General features: G+C 38.7%; 1 protein-coding gene across 1 annotated transcript in view; it reads right to left on the bottom strand.

Annotated features, from left to right (window-relative positions):
• Positions 1–26,961, bottom strand: part of TMEFF2 (transmembrane protein with EGF like and two follistatin like domains 2) — a 281,771-nt gene that overhangs the window by 216,711 nt on the left and 38,099 nt on the right. The gene's annotated exons all lie outside the window — the stretch shown is intronic.

The following is a 26,961-nucleotide window of genomic DNA, read 5'->3' as shown; positions in this document are numbered from 1 at the left end:
TGTTTCCTCTAGCTCCCTTGCTACGTTAAATAGCTTCCTCTCCGCATTGCTAGAAAGCGGTAGGGAGGTTGGCGCTGCCCACTGTTTCCTTATTGTGTTTAGGAACATGGTCGGGCATGGTATGCGGTGTTGAGTGGTTACCTTTTCGGCGAACGTCGGCTCAGCCTCCGTGTCAACTGTGACAGGCTCCGCTGGTGTCCCATGCCCCAGATGGGCTGTGGCCTCAGCCTTGCGCAGAATAGTAACAAAAAGAGAAGGGTTAAACAGGCCGCTGAAGGACGGCCCTTGAGGTGAGGTGTCCTCCTCCTCCTCAGACATTTGAATCCCTTGTGACGTACCTGGCTGGTCCAGGTAAGCTTCCTCAGAGACCGACGAGTCTGAGACGGAGGAGAGGTCCTGATGGTCCTCCGTTTCCTCCCGATGCCTCGTTCTAAGTCCTAGAGACTTGGCTTTTGAAGTTTGAGCCCTGGCCTCAAATGCACGGTCCACTGCCTGTGCTATTAGGGTAGCTAGCAGATCCCCCGTCAATGCAGGAGGAGTGACCATTGCCTGCGACCCTGCAGGTGCTGTGGTTAGCATGGTCCTCGGGGTTTCCTGTAACCTCCGTGGGGAGGGGGATCGGGAGAGCGATGAGAATTCGCCTATCTCACCCTCTGTTTAGGACTGTGATGAGCTCCCTAATGACTAAATGGCCCGTGGGGATGAAGGGAGACCCAGCGGTAGATCAGGACCTATTCCCCCATTCTGCCTATTTTCAATTCTGGCCCTTTTCTGGGCTCTGTCGAACTCTTTTTCTAGGGCTTGGTGTCTTCTGATTGCCTGTTTGTCAGCCTTCTTTGATGACTTCCTTGCAGCCTTTCTAGGGGCTGCAGAGGATTCCGAATCCTCTGAAGCAGGTGCTCCAGAGGATGAAGGCGGGCTCCAGTGGAGGGAATGATTGCTTCCTCCATTCTCTACTAACGCTGGGCCGCGATAGGGGGGACCCAGGTAGTAGGAGAGCTCCAACTTTGAGTAAGGACAGGCGCACTACTGGGGGCGTCTGGAACTCAGGAGCAGACTCTGCCAAATTGTCAGAGTTAGTCACTGTGCACGGATAAGAACAGGCACGCTAATGGGAATGCCTGGAACCCGGCTTGACTATGGTGGGTAAGGACAGGCACGCGACTGGGGATGCCTGGGACCCACCACTAAATCCAGAGGCGTACGGGCCACTAATGGGGGACCCGAAGTCTGGAAGGAGCCAAAGGCAACTAAACACAGTTAGTTATGAAAGGTTCTTATTTACTTTAGGTAGAAGACACCAAGTCCTGGAACCAGTAGCTATGTGTCTGATTTGAATGTCTCTGAATGAATAATAGATGCTTTAGTACCCCAGTACTGCTTGCCTATTAATTCACTCCAGCGGCTGAACCTAGCTTTCTTAAGGAACTTTAACTCCCCTGTTTGGACAAAAAATATGGCCGCCGCTGCCAGGAAACTACTGCGCATGTGTTAACAAGGCTGCCTATGCCACGTGCGGTTGTAACAAAGAGCTGCGCGTGCTTCCAGCTGTGCAGACAATGGCGCCTCGTTTAAAAAATCCTGAGCAGCCTGGAGTGAAAAGACTGCTCCTTCGCACGCCAGCTGTTTCCCTTAATCAATCTCCCTCCCAGCATGCGTCCCCTTTGTCCTCCGCTTCCCTCGCTAACTGCTTGCCTTTCTGTCTTTTTTTTGTTTGTTTGTTTTAAACGCGAGGGGTTGCCCGAGCCTCCCCGTTTGTTTAAGGCGGCTGCCGGCTGCTGGAAGGTGGCTGGGGTTGGTTAGGGAGGGGAGTTAGGGATTTCCCCCTTTTAAGTGGGGGTGGTTTCCCCTGTAGGAATCTGACTTCCTGAGTTTTACAATTTAGCAAGGAAATTTTTGAGTGGTCAATTAAATTGAATTAAATTATCTCTAATTAACTTTTAAACTAAGCAATTTCAGCTACTAGAAAAAATCCCCCCTAATGGAAAGGAACTATACCTGCCCAGGAGCCAAAAGTTGTAGATGTCTCTGCATGGCCAGATCAGTCAAGACTAAAGGATCATGGTCCAAGATGGGGCGTGGCAACTTTGGCTGACTGATCTGATTGGCCAGGAATACAGTCTCAACCCACTGCATGGATTATCCATCTCCAGTGCTGGAGAATTGATTAACTCATAACAGTTCATCCCTGTTCTCAGCATTTGAAGCCTACAGGTGACAAACTATAAAATGAACTGAACAAATCTGAATAGAAAGCAATGGGGACACACACAAAAGGAGCAGATAGGAAGTTTACAAATGTAAAAGTTAGCTTCCAGTTGTTTTGCAAGGATTAGAGAAGGGACATAGCTTAAAAGCCAAGCCAAGTAGAATTCCCTTAAGAATGCAACCATTGTTATAAGAAATAGGATATATCCAAGATAGGATGGGACATGAGAGAAATCACTGTATGGGAGCATGTCTCTTTCAGTCTGTTGGAAGGGAGAACATTGAGTCTGCCTCCCTCCAATTCTGAGGTAAGTTGTGTTGGGTGTTCAAGTCCCAAGTGCTGCGCAATGGGGTGAGTTCCTGTTCCTTGCCCCAGCTTCTGCCAACCCAGCAGTTTGAAAGCATGCAAATAGATAAATAGGTACTGCTTCGGTGGGAAGGTAACAGAGCTCCATGCACCTTGACATATTAATCATGCTTGCCATATAACCATGGAATTATCTTCGGAAAATGCTGGCTTTCTTAGCTAAGAAACAGAAATGAATACTGCCCCCCCCCCAGAGCAGGGGTCCCCAATCCCTGGGCCGTGGCCCACTACTGGGCCTTGAGCCTTTCGGAGCTGGGCTATGGAGGGGGTGGACACACTCGCAATCCCACTTGCACGAGCACTGGGAGAGCGCTTGTAGACATGCTCTGTTTGTGTGAGCGGCAGGCATGTGTGCCCATCATTTGTGCTAATGAAGCTGTACATGCATGTGTGCTTCTCCATCGCTTGCACAGAACCTTCCCCCCCCCCCACCGATTCGCAAAACTGAATAGTTTGTGGACCTCTGCTTTAGAGTCAGACATGACTGGACAGGGAAAACCTTTACCTTTATCTTAGTTCATATGCCCTTAATAATTGGTAGAAAATATGAATTGTAGGACTCAAATCTTGTATAGGCAAAATCTGAACTCTACTAGAATTAAAACTTTAATTTGACCTTCTAGATCTCCCGGAAGATAGCTAGAACAGAATGCAAGCCAGAACTATTCCTGAAGAATCATAAAACTATTGGTAAAATAAAGACATGCCTACATCCAACCTCCACTGAAGAATAGGGCCAGGGGGAAGAGGAAATTCATCAAGTGTTTTCATTATACCTACTTTGATGATCAGTGGACTAGATGATAACATTTCTCAATATTACAGCAGAGGTTATCAAGATAAATGAACTGAAAATCATTCAAGAAATAAACTGGAAGTCATTAAACACAAAGAAAGCTTAAAAGAGTTTATCTGGAATAAACAAAAATTAATGGCTTTTCATTTGAATTCAAGCCATGAATATTTTCATGCTGTGTTTGTCTACCACTTGTTTCACCAACTTTAGTAGATAACTAAGAGACTCCTGCTTTTCTTGCTCAAACTATTTTAGAAATGTAGACATCTAACAGCCAGTGCACTAGTTGATAGAATACTTGCTATGCCAATTGATTAAGCCTTGTATTCATAAGATGAAGAAGTTTACAATGCCTTGGTTCTCCATTCCACTCACTCCACTCCAGTCCCCACTCTCCCCAGCATGGAAATGGGGAGAAAATTACCTTTCCTTAATTCAATGATAGTGCTTCTGTGACATGTCATAGAATTACGCAGGTCTCTTTTAGCTTCAGTGTGAGAGGGTAGAAAAATAACTACAGAAGGGATGTGAAAGGAACAGCTACTTTACACTGTGAATTTGTTTTTTTGCGAAGGGATCTGGGATAGAACATGTTTTTCAAAAAAGCTATAAATACTTGATAGTGCTACCATTATTCACACATGTGTATTGTCTCTGCAAAAGAGTTTGACAATTTTCATTGTAGGACAAAATCCTGTATACCGATTTCTTCTTTTATGTTCTTTCTGTGGCCATGGAGTTTTGTATTCATACCATAAAGTACTGCCATGGAAAAGTTTTCAAAAACCCAGCAAGCAATTCTTAAAACCTCTACTCATTCAATTTGGTTCATTTCAATAATAATAAAAACAACAACTGGGAAATAAATATATGAAGATTTACAAAATATGAATCAGGGTATCCAAAGCAGAGTAGGAGGTTATCTTATTGGGAATATTTCTTAGAATCTGTTGCTTGGCCATATGATCAGTAACTGTGCCCACCAGATGAGAGGTGGGTAGATGCAAATTTAGAAATTAATATACAAAGAAAAACATGATATACTATACTGCACTGGCAAAGCATCATACCCAATGGTCTTATGTATCCTGGCAGTATAATAATATACTGATAAGCCATTCTAAAGCCCATACTTTCTCTTATGATTGTTGGACCACACTGCCTTCAAACAGAGGATGTTTCAAACAGATATTGAAACTACAATCCTCAGATAAGCATTATCTTATGTAAACCACAATTTTGGCCATCCTAGATTTCATGTGACTACATAAGGGAATGTGCTGTACAGGATATTGATAATTAGCACCAGTATTACCATCATCTGTTTATATAACTATCCATTTATATCCTGTACACTGTACAGGAAAAAAAATCAGAATTTAAGCCTGCTTATTCTAATTCATCTGCATTTTATTATATTCACCAACTTTACTCCAGGTGGTTTACAGTATTATTTGATCAACTAAAGGACCATTGCTTATGATGTCTGTAATTCCTGCACCCAAGGAATTAAACATTTTAATGATGATACATATGTATAATATTCCTTCCTGCCCATGCATAACCTCTTTATATTAGAAAAATAATTAAATGTCATGTATTACTTTGTAGTGCATTTCCCCTTCACTCCTCTAAGCTGGAATTTATTTTTTGAATTTTTTGCCTCTCTAAAAACTACAGACAATTTACTCTTTTGAGTCAGCAGAACCTCTTTCCTGATAATTTAAGAATGCTCTCAGATTTGCCTATTTTAATAATTTATACTTTCAGAACCTTGTAAGACCAGGGTAGGGGAAAAAACCCTGCAGCATTCTGATTTGAGTTCAATATAACTACAAACAACCAAAACCAACCAAGCAACACACACACACACAAAACCCCAATCCTTCATGGTTCTCTTGCATATGATGTATGTATGATGTATTAGTTGACCCATTTGGAACCAAATTAGTCCATGCTAAACAGTATTGTGTGATCCAAACAGACTAAAAGGATGAAAGGCAAAAATAAGCTGGTAGCCTGTTTCTATAGCTGGCAAGTGGAAGAGGAAGGAGGAAACCTGCACTGTCCCATCAGCAAATTTATCAGATTGACAGCATATCTTCTGAGAGGTCTTAGCTTCAGTAATCAGATTAGCTTTCCAGGCCACCAGATTCCTTTGGCTCATACAAGGTCCTGAATGTGGTACTGGTAGCCAATCAAAGATCTGAGGGCCATATTTCTTCACACATATTCCTCCTAATGACTGCTCATTTGCAGATAACAAATTTTCTGCTGCCAACAATGAACACCTGGTTGAAGGAGACGTGACGAGCGAGATCAGATCACTTGATTCCTTGCTGTTAATGATTGCAGAAGAAAGTGATCCATTTTTACTGGCCAGGGTCCCTATGGCTTGACACGTTTCTCTCTTTGTAGCTACACATGGCATCTGATCTTCTGATTACTTACCATTTACACATAGGAAGTCTCCCTCCCTTAGCCAAAGGAACTTGATTCCTCTAGTTCACTACAAGGCTTTTGTATGGTTCAAGATTATATATCCAAGAGCATGGGAATAACAAGGCTGAATGACTTTGCAAGGCTGAATGACTTTAGAACAGATATACTGTATATCCCTGTGGTAATATCTGCAACAAGGCTGGGCATATTTGATCCCTCCAAACAAAACCAAGCCTGTCAACGTTGACAACTTGCCTTTTTTATTATCAGGGGGAAAAGAAAAACCGAACAAGGATGTTTTCTGAGATTGTGATGGTTCACACAAGAATAACAGCCTCTGCTGATTATCTGAGTCACAGGTGGTTCAGGCTTATACAGGGAAGGAAATTACCTTATGCTGCTTTAGAAACAGAAGGCAGCAGTGCCCAATGACACATTTTCTTTTATGCAAACTGAAGATTTAAGTGAAGAAAAAAAAAGTTGGTGAGAAGATTCAAGAATGCATATGAACATGGATTAACTATGAAAACAAGCAGTAATGTCTAATGGTAGGCCCCTAAGTGCCCAGACACATTAATATACTTTTCATGATCATTTTTAAGGCCAAAGTGCTACTTCTTATTTATGAATCTATTTATCAAATTTATATAGCCTTGCATCTCAAACAAAGAGATTCTTCTTCCTTGTCATATATCCCAGCAACCAGTATTAATTTGCAGAGTGTATGTGCATGTGTTACATTTCTGTTCCAGAGTCTATTGCTATATATAGCTTTCTGTATTTGCTCTGATTTTATTTTTTTTAAAGTAGCACACATTTTGCCCATTTGTATTTTTGTGTAGCTTCAGCCTAAGATCCAATCCTTACTCAGCAGATAAAACTGTGATGTTTCTGTTGCTAAGTAATTTTCCTGACAAGTATTTTAAAACAAGGGGGGGAAAGAAGGAATGTTGTTCCATTCATTTCTGATTTTTTTTTTTTGTATGAGACAAAGGGAAAAATGAAAAATAAGAAACAGGGCTGATTGGAAAGGGGAAATGTAGTTTCTGGCTTGCAGGAAAGATCATGTTATACTTGATGCTTTAAAAAAGTTGTTATCTTTCTAAGCTTCTATTTGCTTTAAGCAGAAGCAGACTAGGCCAACGTGTATCTTTTACATATACATTTCTAACCAACTTTTGCTTTTTGAATCTGAATCACTTTTTTTTTCTCCACTTGTGTATGGAGATTCTCAGTCATCCAGGTCATGGTTGTCCCCAAGGTGCTTTTTCAAGAGGCAACTGGACTTTCTTGTTTTTCTTTGAATATGTTTCATTTCTCATCGAAGAAGCTTCTTCCCCACTTGTTTCTAGCATTATCATTTCATTCTTACAGGTGTAGAATGAAACTGACAAGTAACAAGTGCAACACAGCGAACTGATTGAGAATATAGCCCACAAAATTCTTAGAGGAGAGATTCAAAACGTATGCTGAAAACAACATGAAATTTGAGAACGCCTTTAAAAAAATATAAAATAGGGATCTCTGTCTAAAATCTAATCTAATCTAACCTAATCTAATCTAATCAGTTTTCAGCTTCAAGAAAAACATCTGGGAAGATCATACTGTCAGAAGGCAAAGTAACAGCAATCTTTGGTCATTAAAAGAAATTTTAACCAATACCATTGGCCTTTACAGAATGATCATGTTGCAGCTAGAGAAGTTACAAGTGATCTTTCAACATCTTTGGGATGGTTAGGGTTAAGGACCCCTTACAAGTCCATGTGTCAACGCTGTTAATATAGGATATTATTGCTTTGACAAAATATACAGAACTGTCTGGTATTTTTAGAGTTAATTCAGATGACAGAGAAAGGGAGGAGATTTATAAAGAAAGCCCGGGAAAAGGAACGGAAGTGAATCTTTGCCCTCCGGGCTAATTGGAAGATGTGACTTATGACTGCAAAGTAAGGGAGGGGGTTAGCAAGAAAAGTTAGACGCAAGCAAGAGAAATTCAGATTCTGGCATCCATCCATGAAGTGCCATCAATCTTACACTGTTAATAAAGGCTTTTAGGGTAAACAATGCCTGGAAGTTCTTTGAAGTGTTTCATTAGTCGGAACCATGACATCATGTCTCCCCACCTGCCTGCCCTTCCCAACTGACATTTGGACTTCTGTACTGAATAGATGTGAGGTTGCTGGACCTTGCCACCTTTGATGAAATTGTTATTTTTTTGAGAAGTCTGTGGCCTTTAGAAAATCAGGAGCTGCTGCAGCACTGAAGAAATAATGTGGGAAGAAAACAGATTCCCCCCCCCCTCTTCAATCTTGTATTTGTGCAAGCCCATACCAATAGGCAGGGCAAACCGGTTGCTCACCCTTGATTTAAATTTTCTAAAAAGTTGTAATTCTCAAGCCTATTAATTTTTTCCCAGAGTGCAGCAGAGTTGTTAAGTAAAAAAACAAAGAAGAGAGTATTATTTTCTATGATTTTTTTTTAATGCCAAGGGGTTTTAATCTATTTGTTTCTGTTTATTGACATTTTTGGTTAGATTGTTGCCACACTCCACCCCACATTGTTCAATTGTCATACTTGTCATAAACTTTCTGCAAAATTCTTAAGACCTGGTTGCTGTCCTAGATTCTGAACAGTATAAGTTGATGTTTGACCCTTTTGATGTTTGGCTTCTGGTCAATTTACTTCTTTTTTCTTTATTTTCTATGATTTATGGAAGCATTTAATTTAAAAGGTCTTTCAGGGTGATAATTAAGAAAAACTAACCCTGAGAGCATTTAAGATGGAATTAGAAATTTGGAGATTACAGGGAAGAAATGTAGATAAGTTGTTCGCCTTGGAGAACCTTGGACAGGGCTGTTTAGCTGAAAACATGGATTTAAATGTGCAGGAGGAAAAAGACTTCTTGCTCCTGGATTGCTGCAAGCATCTTTCACTTAACACCAACATAGCCGTTCTTTTATATTTGGTTTCTTCGGTGACTTAATGGGACATGGATGCTCAGTGGCAGAGTTTGTTCATTCTCGCAACATGCTTGGCACAAGAGTTCAAAACAGAGGATCAGAAGCTTCTACTGATCACCCTAGCATGAAAATATGCTGTTGTTAATGAAATCAGCAGATGTCCTGGACTCTGAACTGCTACCTTCAATTCAAATATAATGTTCTATAAGCCAAGCAAGGATCAAGTGATCTTTGCAGCCACTTTATAAGAATTTACCTAATCACGAATACTAATCCTTTTTTCCTATAGCTGAAGAGAGATCTCAGAGGCATGCACTTTGAGGGGTTTTCAAAACACAGGACATTTTTTGGCACACATTTCCTGAATTTCTGATGTTTATATATTACTAAAACTTTCATTGTGCTTACCTGTTTGCCTATTTGTACCCTCAAGTTAGCCCAGATGGTGCATTATACTGCAACAAATTTTTAATCAAAATACCTATAATCTGTTAACTTAAAGAAAGTGTAAAAATCCAGGACCCATTACTACAGTGGAATTGAAATTTCTATAAGGTTCACACCATTTATTTGAAAAGAGTGGCTTCTGTACCATCCCTAGAGTATAGTAATAATAATAATAATGATGATGATGATGATGATACTTACAAATAGAAATAGAAAGACTGTGGCAAAGGCAAGCAAGGGTAGTACCAATAGTAATAGACGCTTTGGGTGCAATCCCAAAACAACTGGAGCACCATTTGAACACCATTGGCATTGACAAATTCACCATTAGTCAACTGCAAAAGGCGGCCTTACTAGGAACTGCTTCCATCCTGTGACAATATCTGTAATACCATCAAACATCCACATCTGCCTATCCCAGGTCCTTGATAAGTAGACAAAAATGCCAGTCTGAACATCTGGCTGATTGTGCGATGAATAATAATAATAATAATAATAAACATCAAAAACATCTGCCAGACTATCCCACCTCCTTTACATGGATGATCTAAAGCTATATGGGAAAACATCATCTGAAATAGAATCGCTGCTCAACACTGTCCGTATATATAGCCAAGATATTGTAATGGAGTTTGGCTTGGACAAATGTGCCACACTTATTATCAAACAAGGAAAAATAGTGAAAACTGAAGGAATCAAGATGCCCCACGAAAATAACATTAAGAGTCTGGATGAGGAAGAGTACTACAAATACTTGGGTATCCTGCAAGCTGACAACGTCAAGCAAGAATTCAAACAGACAAGCACCTGCAACATTAACACCCCAGACTTAACAATTGTCGATAAGAAAGACAAAAAAATCTGGATAGTGGACGTGGCAGTGCCTGGAGACAGCAGAATAGACGAGAAAGAACTGGAGAAGATAACAAAATACAAAGACCTACAAATAGAAATAGAAAAATTGTGGCAAAAGCAAGCAAGAGTAGTACCAATAGTAATAGGCTCCTTGGGTGCAATCCCAAAACAACTGGAGCACCACTTGAACACCATTGGCATTGACAAATTTGCTATTAGTCAATTCCAAAAGGTGGCCTTACTAGGAACTGCTTCCATCCTGCGACGATATCTGTAATACCATCAAACATCCCCATCTGCCTATCCCAGGTCCTGGGTAAGGACTCGATAGGTAGACAAAATGCCAAATCCAGTCTGAACATCTGGCTGACTGTGCGATGATCCATAACAACAACAACAACAACAATAATAAAGTTGGAAGGGATCTTGGAGGTCATCAAGTCCAACCCCTTGCTCAGGCAGGAAACCCTATACCATTGCGGGCAAATGGCTGTCCAGTCTTTTCTTAAAAACTTCCAGTGTTGGAGCATTTACCGCTTCTGGAGGCAGGTTATTCCACTGGTTAATTGTTCTAACTGTCAGGAAGTTTCTCCTTAGTTCTAGGTTGCTTCTCTTCTTGATTAGTTTTCACCTGTTGCTTCTTGTCCTGCCTTCAGGCGCTTTGGAAAATAGCTTGACTCCCTCTTCTTTATGGCAGCCCCTGAGATATTGGAACACTGCTATTATGTCCCCCCTCGTCCTTATCTTCATTAAACTAGACATATTCAAGTCCAGCAACTGTTCCTGATATGTTTTAGCCTCCAGTCCCCTAATCATCTTTGTTGTTCTTTTTTGTACTCTTTCTAGAGTCTCAACATCTTTTTTTACATCGTGGTGACCAAAACTGGATGCAATATTCCAAGTGTGGCCTTACCAAGGCATTGAAAAATGGTATTAATACTTCATGTGATCTTGATTCTATCCCTCTATTAATGCAGCCTAGCATTGTGTTGGCTTTTTTGGCAGCTGCAGCACATTGCTGGCTCATATTTAAGTGATTGACCACTAGGACTCTGAGAATCCTCTCACAGTTAAATGTGATTGCATTTTCTGATGTTCCCTGCCAACTTCTCACAAGAAAGTCAATGGGGAAGACAGCAGAAGTTGGAAAGTTCTTCTGACTCCCAAAACTTTTTTGCCTGCCTGTGGCCATTCTGTTTATTTATTTAGAGAAGTAAATACTGGCTTGTTATTGAAGTTCAACTGCCACTACTCTTCAACTGTTTTTCTATTTCATCAATGATTTGGATGAAGAGATAGATGGGGAACTCATCAAATCTGCAGATGACACCAAGCTGGCAGGAATAGCCAACACTCCAGAAGATAAGCTTAAGATACAGAAAGAACTTGACAGACTTGAACATTGGGTGCTACCTAACAAAATGAAATTTAATGGTGAAAAAAGTAAAGTTCTATTTTAGGTAAGAAAAACCAAATACACAGGTACAGTATAGGTGGCACCTCACTCAATAGTAATAACTGTGAGAGGAATATTCAAGTCCTAGTGGACGATTACTTAAATATGAGCCAGCAGTGTACTGCAGCTGCAAAAAAAAAAAAAAAAAAAAAAAAGGCCAACACAGTGCCAGGCTGCATTAACAGAGGGATAGAATCAAGATCACGTGAAGTATTAATACCACTTTACAATGCCTTGGTAAGGCCACACTTGGAATACTGCATCCAGTTTTGATCAACACGATGTAAAAAGATGTTGAGACTCTAGAAAGAGTACAGAGAAGAGCAACAAAGATGATTAGGGGACTGGAGGCTAAAATATATAAGGAACGGTTGCTGGAATTGGGTATATCTAGTTTAACGAAGAGAAGGACGAGGGGGGACATGATAGCAGTGTTCCAATATCTCAGGGGCTGCCACAAAGAAGAGGGAGTCAAGCTATTTTCCAAAGCGCCTGAAGGCAGGACAAGAAGCAATGGGTGGAAACTAACCAAAGAGTGAAGCAACCTAGAACTAAGGAGAAACTTCCTGACAGTTAGAACAATTAAGCAGTGGAACAACCTGCCTCCAGAAGCGGTGAATGTTCCAATACTGGAAGTTTTTTTTTTTAATTGAATTTTTTAAAATTTTACAAAAAACAACCCACCCTCAAACCTCCCCAACCCTCCCATTCCCTCCCCCGACCTTCCCAGAGCTGAACATAGGCTTAATTAAAATTTCTTCAAATAATCTTAAAAAAAAAAGAAATATAAACCATGAATAAATCTAAATATTAAATACATTAATTAAACAAACTATAAGATAATTAACAATATATATATATATAAAAAACATAAATACTAAAAAAATAATACTTAAAAGAAAAAAGAATAAAGAAAAGACAAAAAAAGATAAGAGAAAATATAATAAGAATAAAAAATAAAAATAAAAAAGGAAATAAAATCTATAAGATATTTTAAATATAAGTTATTGAAAAACTAAATAGTATTTTTTAATATCCAACTTATATTGTATAAAATCTATTCATTTTTTCCATACCGCAAAATACTTCTCCTGAGATTGATCCTTCAAAAAAGCCGAAATCTTTGCCATTTCCGCCAGGTAAGAAACTTTAAGAAACCACTCTTGCAAAGTAGGCAAAGATTCCTTCTTCCAACATTTCCCTACCAGCAGCCTTGCGGCTGTAATTAAATTTAACATCAATGTGGTCTCTTTAGTATCACAATCAGTAACAATACCTAACAAAAACAATTGTGGGGTAAATTTTACCCTCCTTCTAAAAATTCTTTGAATATTCCACCATATCTTAATCCAAAAGGCTTTTATATTTTTACACGACCACCAAATATGATAGTTAAGTAGCATCCAAACAACCACATCTCCAACATTTAGGCTGTAAGTCAGGATACATACGAGACAATTTTTGTGGATCAAGGTGCCATCTGTAAAACATTTTATAAAAATTCTCCCTTAAGTTCTGGGCTTGTGTAAATTTGACATTCCTCACCCAAATAATTTCCCAGGTATCTAGTAGAACTGGTTCACCAAAATTTTGTGCCCATTTAATCATACATTCTTTAATTAATTCTGCCTCTGAATCCAATTCTACTAGCACCCCATAAATTCTCTTAATATGAGTTCGTCTTTGGTCTTTTACTTGTTTAAGAAAATTTTCATCTTCTCTAAGTAAACCCACATTACGATCTAACTTCCATCTATCCACTATTTGTCTATACTGAAACCATGAATATATAATATTTTCTTGTGCTAAATCTTCCAAAGATTTTAACTGCCAATTTTTACCATCCCATCTAAGTAATTGTGCGTAAGAAACACCATCCATCTTGACTCCTCTCCTTATCCCCTCTATCGCATGCCAAGGTATAGCCCATAATGGGATTTTACAATCACTTCTATAATATTTCCTCCAAACCCGAAATAAAGAAATCCTTATAATATGAGATTTTAAAACCCTGTCAACTTTTTAATTAAAAATTAAGTAGGCATGCCATCCAAAAAGTAAATCCCAACCCTCCAAGAGGAGTATTTCTACATTTGATAAATTAACCCAATCACTAATTAATGTTAAAACCACCGCATCATAGTATAATTTCAAATTCGGTACCTTGAGTCCACCTCTCTCACGAATGTCTTGTATTATTTTAAGCTTTACTCTTAGTTTTTTCCCCGCCCAAATAAATTTGTTGATACCTTTCTGCCATTCATTTAAATTAATCTCATTCTTTAAAATGGGTATCATTTGAAATAAAAACAGGAACTTTGGCAGAACATTCATTTTGATCGCCGCAATTCTTCCCAAAAGAGATAATTGCAATTTCTCCCAATTTTTCAAGTCTCTTTGTATCCTGACCCACAACCTTTCATAATTATTTTTATACAATTTTGCATTAGAGACAGATAAAGTAACCCCCAGATATTTTACCTTATCAACAACCTCAAAATCTGTCAGCTTGACCAAAGTCTGCTTATCCAAATTGGTCATATTTTGGGGTAATATTTTAGTCTTGCTGTTATTAATTTTAAAACCCGAAACCCGTCCATATTGGTATATCAATTGTAATAACTCTACTACCGAGTAAGTAGGTTGGGACAGGGTAACCACCAAGTCATCTGCAAAAGCTCTTAATTTATATTCTTTTTTATTAACTTCTATTCCTTTTATTTCCTGTGATTCTCGAATTTTAATCAACAATATTTCCAAAGTTAAAACAAACAGCAGTGGTGACAATGGACATCCCTGTCTAGTCCCCTTTTCTATTGTAAAAACCTCTGATAAACCCCCATTGACAATGAGTTGTGCCGTTTGTTTTTGATAAATAACACCAAGAGCTTGTAAAATTTTTTCTCCAAAGTTCATTTTCTCAATTAATCTTAACATAAATTGCCAATTCAATTGATCAAAAGCTTTTTCAGCATCAAGAAATATCAATCCTGCGGGAACTTGATTATTTTTATCTAAATATTCTAATAAATTAATAATTTGTCTGACATTATTCTTCATGTACCTTCCAGTTATAAAACCCGTTTGATCCTTATGTATAACCTGATGCAAAACCCTCATAAGCCTATTAGCTAAAATTTTTGCAAAAATCTTATAATCTACGTTTAAAAGAGATATAGGTCTATAATTCTTTGGTAAAGTAAGATCTTGATCTTCTTTTGGGATTAAAGATATAAAAGCTCTACCCCATGACGGGGGAATCTCTAAACCCTGTAGTATATTGTTAAAAAGCTCTCTTAAGGGTTGAATCATCTCTTGTACCAAAGTTTTATAATAAATAGATGTCAGACCGTCCATACCCGGTGCTTTACCCAATTTTAATTCTTTAATCACTATCTCAATTTCCTCACTAGTAATTAGACCATTAATTTCTTGTTTCTGATCTTCTGTTAATTTAGGGAAGTTGGCTTCATTTAAATAATTATCTATATCTAAAACCTGTATTTTTGTACTCTTATATAATTTTTGATAATAATCTAAAAAAGATTTCTTAATCAAATCCTTATGGTCCAATACTGGACGTTTTTAAGAAGAGACTGGACAGCCGTTTGTCTGAAATAGTATAGGTTTAATGCCTGAGGAGGGGGTTGGACTCCAAAGTCCCTTCCAACTATCTATTCTATTCTATTCTATTCTATTCTATTCTATTCTATTCTATTCTATTCTATTCTATTCATAATATATATTCTTTTCAGATGATCATTTGGGTAAAATATTATGTTCAGCCTAAAATTTAATATTCATTCTGGTCACATTAGACTCTATTACACTTCTCTTAAAGGATGACCCAACCAGTCATAGTGTTGTTTTAGTTTATCCGTAAATAATTGGATTGGTCAGTAACTATTCTGAATTTACATTATAGTAAGAAGTTGCCAAATTCTCAGTTTCTGAATTACTATGTAAATCACACACAGAAAAAAAAATCCTTCATCATTCTAACTTCTTTGATTTTTTTTTTTCAAATGAATAACAAAAAAAAGAGGAAGGTACCTCCAACCCCATGGAAATCCTTGCATTTCTGCAAAAATGGACATGTCATAAATTTGAAATTGCTTGAAATAACAAATGAGTCAAAACGGTACACAAATAAATATATGTTAGTTGCAATGTGCACAAAAATTTGGCTATGAAGAATAATGATGTGGAAATTGAACTGAACAAATATGAAGGGACAAATCTTTTAATTTGGCGCCCTATTTTACCTTATGATTAATTTTTGTAATAAATATGCATTACCTTGTCTAAATATACATATTTTGACTCCCTTCCGCCTAATATTAGTGACTGCTTGAATTTTTTTCATAATAAATTAAAACTTGCAACATTTCCTCTCAGACATGCCTTTTGGTTCACTTTTCTCATGCACATGCTTTCATACACATTATTCTGACTCAGAAATTGCTTTGCAATTTTTTTTTTTTTTAAAAAAATGATTTTCAAGTATAACTGTTCTGAATCAAGAACTAAGATATTCACATCAGTATCTAAAGCAAATACATTTCTTTTCCACCTGAACTTGGAAGAAGAAAAATGAGAGCAATCAAAGTGACAGATTAATCTTTTCTACAATTTGAACTGAAATCTCTCTGGTCCACATTCTGTATACTATCCTATACATCATACCAGCTCTCAATTTAGATCACTCACAAAAAAGATAGTCTGTCATGAACCGGTCCCTCCTCTTTCAGACACTGCAGAATCATAAGTGAAATTGCTAAAAAGCATTGAAAACGCTTCACAAAAGGGGTGAATGTATAGTTGGAGAGCAATAAATGAGCCTGTAACATGGAAGGTTGGAGGTCCAAAACCTTTCTTCCAACTGTACTCCTACTTTGGATATAGAGACACAGAAGTACAAGCTACAATAGCATTCAAGCCGTGGTGGCGCAGTGGTTAGAATGCAGTATTGCAGGCTAATTCTGCCGACTGCCAGCAGTTTGATTCTCACTGGCACAAGGTTGACTCAGCCTTCCATCCTTCCAAGGTCAGTAAAATGAAGACCCAGGTTGTTGGGGGCAATAGGCTGACTCTGTAAACTGCTTAGAGCAGTGGTTCTCAACCTTTTTAATGCCGCGACCCCCAACCAGTCGTAAGTCGAGGACTACTCAACCGGTCGTAAGTTGAAGACTACTCAACTGGTGCAGCACCGTTTGCAGAATGGGACTTTTGGCGGGCTCAGCAGGGCAGAGACAGCCTGGACAATTCCTATTGGCTTTTGAAAGCCCATAGAATTAGACTCTATTCAAGAGAGTCTATTCTATGGGCTTTCAAAAGCCAATAGAATAAAAGGGAGTAGCACAGCTAAGGAAAAGGGGAAAAAAATGGCGGACTACGTTGTTTGATGACCCCCGTGAAATGGTCGTTCGACCCCAAATGGGGTCCCGACCCACAGGTTGAGAACCACTGGCTTAGAGAGAGCTGTAAAGCACCATGAAGCAGTATATAACTCTAAGTGCTATTGCTATTGCTACTATCACCTATCTTCCGGACACCACCTCATTTGACATACTCTCCCTAATGAAGCTGCTTTATGCTGATTAAAATGTAAACAGGAACTAATTTTTATAACACAGCCTCCTAGCTGTGTTGTATGGCTAAAGGATTCGGCCATTCTTGGGGACAGGCCAATCTGATAAGGCAAAAAAAAACCCAAAGCTTTACTTTACAAAAGTGAAAAAAAAAAATCTCTGTTTGATTTTTAATATCCAATCTGCAAATATTCTAGAATTTGCAATAAATACATCTTAGTAAAACAGGAAAATTTAAATGACTGAGTCATATTCCGAGCAAACCAAAAAAATGGTACTGGGGTTACTAAAATACTGATTTGGTTTGGGGTCCAATTAAATGTCACCTTTAAAGTTGTGTACAATTTGATCTCAGAATGGTTTCTTCCATTCTGCCCATCTTTACAGATGATCCCATACAAGTCAAGAACCTCACAGCTAATGATACATCTTCTCTCTACCTGCCTCAGTAACTTCCTTCTGTATTTCAGGAGTAACTGACCTTTTCAAACATGGAACTCCCCAATTTTTCTTCCTTTTAAAAAACAATCATTCAAACCATATGCCCTAATGGTGTGTGGACTGTTTTTGGGATAGGTTACTATTGTTGCTATTCCTGTTTTATTTTGTACAGCAGTGGTTCTCAACCTTTTTAATGCCGTGACCCCCAACCGGTCATAAGTCGAGGACTACTCAACCTGTCGTAAATCGAGGACTACTCAACTGGTGCAGCACCGTTTGCAGAATGGGACTTCTGGCGGGCTCAGCAGACCAGAGATAGCCTGGACAATTCCTATTGGCTTTTGAAAGCCCATAGAATTAGACTCTATTCAAGAGTCTATTCTATGGGCTTTCAAAAGCCAATAGAATAAAAGGGAGTAGCACAACTAAGGAAAAGGGGGAAAAAATGGCAGACTGCGTTGTTTGGTGATCCCGGTGAAATGGTCGTTCGACCCCGACCCACAGGTTGAGAACCACTGTTGTACAGCAACCTGCCTTGAAGCTCTTTGAAAATGGTTGGTATATAAAATTGCGTAGTGAATAAAGAATAAATAGGACTTCTCTGTTCCAAAGTCCCAGAACAAGACTTGATTCCTTATCATTCTTTATCCTCCTCCTCCTCCTCCTCCTCCTAATAGAAACCCAGTTTCCTCATTTATACAAAGAAAAAAAAATCAACATCTTAATGTCAATTCCTTTGTTAAACCTGGTACCTATTATTCAGGAAGAAAAGAGGTTCTCTCTGCTTTTCAATTTACCAGGATTTCCCCAGAGATTCCTAGAGATTCTAGTCAGGTATCTGGCTATTTGGGGAAATAGTGTATCCCATTCTTTTCCAGCTTTCCTTTAGGAACTTCTCCCTTGAGGGTTTTTTTTTTGGGGGGGGGGGGACAAAAGGCTTTTCTAGTTCCTAGAAGGGGAAGAGTGGGGAATCTCTCTTATGTCTAAATGATAAAAATATTTTTTCCTTCCTGATGCTGTTGATTCTACAATCTATTCTATAGTCTGCCTGATGGGGTGCACTCTGTATTTGCAGAACTCAAACATACTTTAAATAGAAAATAAATAAACAGAAAAGGTAATCTGGAGATATAAAAAAAAATCATACATCTACCTTTGGATATTACATTTGCTTCCTGAAAGATAACCCTCCCCCACTGCCAATAATCCTGACATTTTGACTCCCTTTTATCAAGAGTATCTCTCTCTCTCTCTCTCTCTCTCTCTTTCCATTAGAGACCTGGAGGCATGGGGAACTGGAAACTTGCATTATTCCTAACCATGCATTCAAATATCTATCCTTGTAATATGCTTAAAGCGGTTGCACATTGAGAACATGCTTTCAAGTAAGAATCACTCTTAAAGTTTAAAGTACAGAATCTTAAGTAGCCCATTCATGGGGAATATCTTGAGTTATTTATTTATTTAGTGTATGGTATATCATACATGGACTAGCAATATATATTAACATTTCATTTAGATTAGTACAATCCAATAAAATATGAATATTAAAAGGATCAATGTTCAAATACCAATGTCTAGGCCATCTAATCATTGAAGCTCAGCATCATGTATATTAAAAAGAGTAAGATCCTGGACGGGTATATACTCTCAGCTTACAGCCGGTCACGATGTGATTTACAGTTTGATGTGGGATCTTCCAGGCACACTGAAGGGAGGAAACCATGCCCTGTTTATACACAGAATCCCAGCAGACACTGTGTGGAGTGCGAATCCTATTCAGGATTGTCCATTGTTGACGTGATAGTTCAAAGCCTAGCACCTTTTTTATGGGGTTATTATCTATTAAACAAGCAGTATAACAAGGTATATATACCACTGGCATCCCTTGTCTTCCCCTCACCTTCCATGAAAAACATTTTACTGTATATGTGCAAAGCACGTGCTGGGCCAGCTCTTCTTCAGTGGGTGGTGTTTCTATAAAGAATTCAAAAGGCTTACAAACACACCATGACTTAAAGAAGTGTTGTAATAAGAGCAGATGATAATGTGTTGCCATTTCCTTTCTTCCAGCCAGTATTAAGGAGAATTACTACCCAGCTTTTAATATATCTTGATTCAGCTGTGTGTACCCTTATTGTTTTCTAATTACTAGCACAACAATTTGATCCACATCCAGACTCCAGCACTTCTGTGACTTCTAACATCACAGCATTATTGTGCAATGCTAGGCCAATTTCTCACACAGTAAGCAGTTTGCCTCTGCCTTGATCCCCCAGGCGCCTATAAGCAGATGTTGCATTAAAACCAGTTTGGCAAAAAAATGCTTCTGTTTGTGATATACTTATTTTTAATGAAATCAACTGACTGGATTAAATATAGAAGGCAATGAAGGGGGAAACCAGAGTAAATGAATGAATGCAAATTCACTAGCAAGAGCTGTCCTTGAATTAAGGCAAGGGCCTCTTGGCTATCTGGCTAAGGCCACATACTGACAGATGTAGGATTGTTCAAAGACCAAAGAAGGGTGACTCCCCAAAATAAGCTTACTTTAAGAGTTGTGCTACCATCTCTCTTGCCCAAGACAGTTGCTGCTGATTTGAAGGCATATTCTGGGAGATAGACAACTCTTCATCTAAACCCCTCTGGTGAATAAGGAGTTGAACATGGGATTTTCAACACACAAAAGATCCCAGGTACAAAGTGCAACCCTGTACTATGGCCTCTTCTCACTACGGTAATGCCATTATGTAATCTGAGCCACTTGGTGTACATTTTAGATCACACACAATATCCGTTGGCTTCATTTCCTCAAGGGTTGGATTCATCTGCTGAACTCCTCATTCTTTTCCTCAAAGATTTTCCTCACCTAAGATGAAAATACTCATTCTGCAAAATGAAAGCACTTGTGACAGTTGGATACAGGGCTGCTGGAATCCTAATCAGAAGGTCCTTTGAGCCAAATGTTTTATGATAGCCACTACTGCGTTCAACAACAAGGTGAACCTCTCTCCTACCTAGCTCCCCTCTGTAAGAAATCCATGATAATACAATCAAACAGAGAATTCAGCCTTTCCTAATTTCTTTCGAGTTGATGTCTTATTTTCTTCTCTTTCATTGACACCATTATCTAATTAGTGACTTGGAAGGCACTATTTTGGTTTCCTAACTGGCTCTAGGAAACGGTCTGCAACACAGAGCAATACCACAAACCAGGAAACTGGAACCCAGATGTAGAAATGTAATAAATAAGTTAATTAATAATAATAAAACACATACCGTATATGCCGGCGTATTAGGCGACCCGGCGTATAAGACGACCCCCGTCTTTATCGCCGAGCTGCATTCCTAGAATGTTGTCTTATACGCCGGAAACTACCAGTATTTCTGGCGTATAAGACGACTCGGCGTATAAGACGACCCCCGGCTTTGGTGCCGAGTTTAGCGCTTCCGGAAGTCGTCTTATACGCTGACATATACAGTAAACCCTTCTCCCTGCTAAGAAACCTCTCTAGTACAGATAGTCCTTGACTTATGATCATAAGCGAGCCCAAAATTTCTGTTGCCAAATGAGACAGTTGATAAATGAATTTTGCCCCATTGTACGACTTTTCTTACCCTAGTTGTTAAGTGAATAATTGCAGTTGTTATATTAATAACATGGTTGTTAAGTGAGTCTGGCATCCCCACTGACTTTGCTTGTCAGGTCTCAAAGGTCACCTGATCACAGGATACTATTACTGTCAAATACATACAGTCGTAAATGTGAAAAATCGCTGTAAGTCGTTTTTTCAGTGTCTTTGTAAGTTCAAACCGTCATTAAATGAATAATTGTAAGTAGAGGACTACCTGTACACGATCAGACCTCTATGCCTCTGACTAAACAAGGCACGTTTTCTCAAGTTCATTCCTTACTTTCAAGGTGGAAAAGGAAGTCTAGTTTTCCTGACTTAATATTTTCATCCACAAGACACGTGAACGACATATAAATAAAGATATATAAATCATATGACCACTTCTCTCTTTAGGCTCAAATTCTTAATTCAGAATTAAAGGTATTCTGTACTATACATGATAGGATTTTTTTTTAAAAAAATGTGTTTTAGAGAGGAAAGGAAGAAGAGAATACTTTTAGCATTTGCTCTCTTCCCTTCTTAATACTGTGTCATCAGTACGAGAGTTTAAGTAGATGTAATGCTGGAGGTCTCCCACATGTTTTTACTGTTGCAGCTGCAGAGGGAGGTAATCGGATTAAGGCTACAGGGCTTGTAGGAAAAGGTTAAGCTTGCTCTCCTCTCTCACCATAAAATGCCACTTCCTGATTATGGTAACAATACCCCCCATTCTCCAGTTATTATTTCTTTTGGGAGGATTAAAAACATACAGATACCATAGGGCAGGAGCTGGCCAAATGGCTACCACAGGTATGGAGATATCTGTGAACCCACTAGATGGCAGCCTTTCACTTCCACTTTTTTAAAAATTAAGAATTCAACAAGAAAAAAAGAGATGACCAAAATCTTACCAGCCAAGACTTGGAAAATTGCAGTGTGATTTTTTTACATATATATTATTGGCACCCTGTGACATTTATGAAATGTCATCTTAGCGCCCACTGACACTTTTTCCTTTGGGTTTTCCTCTGTGGAAGAAATATCAGTGGTGACTTTGAGCTGTCCTTAAGGAAATTAAAACAAGGCGGTGAGTTAGATCCCCTCTTCCAGCCTCACTGTTCCAGTGCAAAAATCGCACTATTAAAAGGTAACAAAAACTGTAAAGTACGGGTTTCTTACACACAATTACTTAGATGGGATGGTCAAAACTGGCAGTTAAAATCTTTGGAAGATTTAGTACATGAAAATATTACCTATTCATGGTTTCAATATAGACAATTAGTGGACAGATGGAAGATGGATTGTAATATGGGCTGGCTTAGAGAAGATGAAAATCTTTTTAAACAAGTAAAGGATCAAAGACAAACTCACATTAAGAGGATCTACGGGGTTCTAGTGGAATTGGATTCAGAATCTGAATTAATCAAAGATTGTATGATTAAATGGGCACAAAATTTTGGTGAACCAATCCCACTGGATACCTGGGAAATTATCTGGGTGAGGAATGTTAAATTTACACAAGCCCAGAACTTAAGGGAGAATTTTTATAAAATGTTTTATAGATGGCACCTTGATCCACAAAAAATGTCTCTTATGTACCCTGATTTACAGCCTAAATGTTGGAGATGTGGTTGTTTGGACGCCACCTATTATCATATTTGGTGGTCGTGCAAAAATATAAAAGCTTTTTGGATTAAGATATGGTGGAATATTCAAAGAATTTTTAGAAGGAGGGTAAAATTTACTCCGCAATTATTTTTGTTAGGTATTGTTACTGATTGTGATGCTAAGGAGGTTATATTGATGTTAAATTTGATTACAGCCGCAAGGCTGTTAGTAGGGCAATATTGGAAGAAGGAATCTTTGCCTACCTTGCAAGAGTGGTTTTTTAAAGTTTCCTATCTGGCGGAAATGGCAAAGATTTCAGTTTTTTTAAAGGAGCAATTGCAAGAGAAATTTTTTGTTGTATGGGAAAAATGGATAAATTTTATACAACATAAATTGGATATAAAAATATTATTTAGCTTTTTTATAACTTGTATATAATTTTTGATATTTTATGGATTGTTTTCTCTTTTTTTCTTTTTTTTCTTTTTCCTATTTTTTTTCCTCTTTCTTTCTTTCTTCTTTTCTTTTTTCCTTTTTAAGTATTTTTTCTTCTTAATGTTTATGTCACTTATATTTTATTATTAACTATTTTATAAGTTGTTAAAACTTGTTTAGGTTTCTTAAAATTTTAATTAAGCCTATATTCAGCTCTGGGAAGCTGGGGGGGGGGATGGAGGGGGTGGTTTGGGAGGGGTTGGGTGAGGGTTGTTTTGTTTTTTTTGTTTTTTGTTGTTCTTTTTTTGTTATTTGTAAAAACTTTTAAAAATTCTCAATAAAAAAAAACAAACTGTAAAGTACAAGATACTGAAATCGTTTTTTATTGTCAAAAGTGGTCTTAACCAGCATAGTTTTCACCCCCTCCCTTGTTGTGAATACAGTCTCCAGTCCTTAAACTGGGCAATGTGTGTCAACAGGCAACCCCTTTGTGGTTTCTTGCATCAACAGCATAAGATGAATTACTCTGAAAGAGAACCAAGTTCTCTGACATCTCTCAGGATAGCAGCGGGATGCCCTTTCCAAATGAGCCAGAGTACAGCAATCTGAGACCCTACAAGGCAAGTGCTATCTGTACCAGAGGAGCTAACCGTTTGCTACTAATTGGATCCCCTTGGATATAAAACAATGGAGTTGTGTCCTCTAGCAAGAGGAAGCATAGTAATTTAATAATGTAATTAGGAATTACTGGCTGCTGAAGCTTCCTTTTTACTTTTAATACAAATGTATATCTACAGAGAGAGGGTGTACCAAAAATCAACCCCCCCCATAGACAATTTATGATATGAACGACATTAAATGTTTGAATTGGTTGCCATTTTCTTCTAAACAATCCCTTACCTATTTGACTGTTAAACATTCCTAAGCACAGTAACCTTTTCTCTGATGTTTGCAAATTCTGGTAAGATGGTCTCCTTTAGATCAGAAGTCCCCAACGTTTTGGGCACCAGGGGCCGGTTCCGTGGAGTGAGGCTTTTCTCCGGACCAGAGGGGATGTGGTTTCATGTGCTACCTGCATCCCACAGATGGGGCTTTGCTCATTTGCGTGGACTGGTGCCGGTCCACGGACCGGGAGTTAGGAACCCCTGCTTTAGATCATCCACTGGCCCATGAGGTCTGACTTTTGTACATTCTTTTGTACATTACATACACACACACACACACACACATGCAGAGAGAGGGAGGGAGAGAGAGAGACAAACAGACTGAATGAATGCCTACAGAAACAAGCATTCCAGCGATTTATTTTCTTCCATGAGCTTCATCAGTCAGTTACACAGCTCAAAGTTGGCCTGTTCATCCAAAGACCTCCAAGGCAGAGTGAGGTCTCCATCTAACCCAACTTGTTGTCTCCATGGTGAAAAATATGCACTAAGGAAATCATTAGCATGATCAATAACTAATTGTCACAGAATAGCTGTACTTTATAGTAAGTTGTGGGAAGTGGTATGAAGAAATCAGAGGACAAATCTGCCAAACTTCACGAGAGAACCATTTGATGATCAATGCCCAGATCCATCAAATAAGCTCTTCAATTATATTTCATGCCACACAAGGCATGGATTTCCTGTATGTAATTAGCTGCTCCTTGTGTCAATGTTCTGCGGGCTTAATCTTACCCAGAGATTAAAAAAGAAAGATGATTTTGTGCATTCTGATCTCTGTCTCTAACCAGCTTTCAGGGAGCTTTGCTCATTTTTTTTGGCAAACCTGGCTTGTTAATTGGAGGCAAACAATATGAAAAGGGAAGTAAGAGGGGTGAACTGTTCAGGCTAGATCACTCATTTTTCAGAAGGGGAGGATTCTGAGCTGCTTTGGACAAAGAACAGGATATCAGTTAGACTTCTTTTTTTCCATTTGCTTAAATAGATTACTGTATATGTCAAGCTCCAAAAACAAAGAGATGCTGAGTTTCTTCTAAGCAGTTTCTCTTATTGGTCCTTACCTGTAAACAGAAATCTTGCTGAACTGAAGCACATTACTTGCATCCTATTCTGAGAACATCTACTGTAGGGAGGATCTATCTCGACTCTCTTCCTCCCAACCAAACTATCTAAACTTCTCTTATTCCTCTGGAAAGCAGCCCCTCCCCTCCTAGGAATCTGGATTACATTCGATACATCACAGCACTAGATACGGCTCTGGCATGGCTTCCAAACAAAAACAGTGTACATAAGTCATTGTGGTCATAAGGTAAGGCACCCAGGTGATCAGGAGTAATTTTTTGGCCTTTTTTGTGACAGTTGTTAAGTGAACTGATACATTGGAATGGGCTTTTTTTTTTTTTGCTAGAAACCAGCAAAAAACATTGCAAATCGCAGTCATGTGCTTGCAGAACCCAGTTGTAAAGCTGACCCACCATCATGTGACTATAATGTGTGTATGTGGTTGTGTGTGTGTGTAAATGCAATCATTTATAACAGCCATGGGTGCAGGCTGTAAGCCACCCCTTCCACGGCCATTGTAACTTCAAACAGTTGCACAATGACTGATCATTAAGCAAGGACTACTTGTACTTTTGGGTGGATAGATTTGTCAAGCATGGGAAAATCAGGAAGTCCAGGCAGTTCAAATGAATAGAAAGGTTTATTGCAAGCTTAGGCTCTCTACAAGAATATGAATTACTAATAGTCAAAGCAAATAGATGGTAGATAAGAGTCAATGGAATTCAAGGTGGGCTGGACTTAGATCTCTTGTGGGCACGGAAGAACTGGAGACTGATGATGAATTTGACCCCTCCCTTGGGCTCAGCCTGGTCATCTCCTACATCACCTTGTTATATGGGATAGCCAAAGATTCTTTTTCCCCTGATAACATTAAAGAAAAAAAATAAGCATCTGTTGGTCTATCTAAAATCTGTTAGCCATTGCATTGGGAAGTTTGATATGATAGAATGAGATGGCACAGAAAAGAAAAAGATGGCGTTCCCTCTATGAGCAACCACTAAGATAACAGTTCAAAGGTCTGTTACCACCAGGGAGTAATTGTAAACGAATGTGTGAAAGAATATGTTGCTTCTTTCAGGTTCAGACAGTCTGGTGATCCTGACTACCAAAAAGCTAACCAGCACTATCTTTGGTTCCCCAAAGGCTTTCTATTCCAGTTGCTTTAAAAAAAAAAAAGACTGAAAAAGTAGAAAGTAGACATGCTGCAAAGCAATCCCCCAGCCTACAGTTTCAGTATTTTTCCCAAGAACAACAATAGCAATAGCACTTAGATTTATATACTGCTTCATAGTGCTTTATAGCACACTCTTTGAGCAATTTACAGAGACATCATATTGCCTCCAATGCATTTAACCGACCTTGGAAGGACAGAAGGCTGAGTCAACCTTGATCTGGTCAGGATTGAATTCCTAGCTATGGGCAGAGTTTTGCTCTGCAATACTGCCTTCTAACCACTGCACCACCAGGGCGTCTCTGTATTCTCATAGATGTATATGCTTAGAAAATAAAAATGGTGGGTGTGAGTAGCCTTTTCTTTGACTGTATACCCACCTATTGAGAAAAAAAGGGGCATAGCTGAAGTACAGAAAGCATCTTCACAACTAGAGGAGAAGGTAGAAGCCAATGTCAGCATTTTGCCTTTTGTGGGTTGCATTTGCATGGCAAAAATGGCCATGTTAAACTCCTACATTCAAAATGTTTTTGGTTCATTAAAAAAAAAATACCTAGATAAAAC

This window comes from Crotalus tigris, unplaced genomic scaffold (genome assembly GCF_016545835.1).
Source record: "Crotalus tigris isolate CLP2741 ecotype Arizona unplaced genomic scaffold, ASM1654583v1 scf7180000018515.689212, whole genome shotgun sequence".
Taxonomy (NCBI): Eukaryota; Metazoa; Chordata; class Lepidosauria; order Squamata; family Viperidae; genus Crotalus; species Crotalus tigris.
This window is presented reverse-complemented; position numbering and strand designations above follow the sequence as displayed.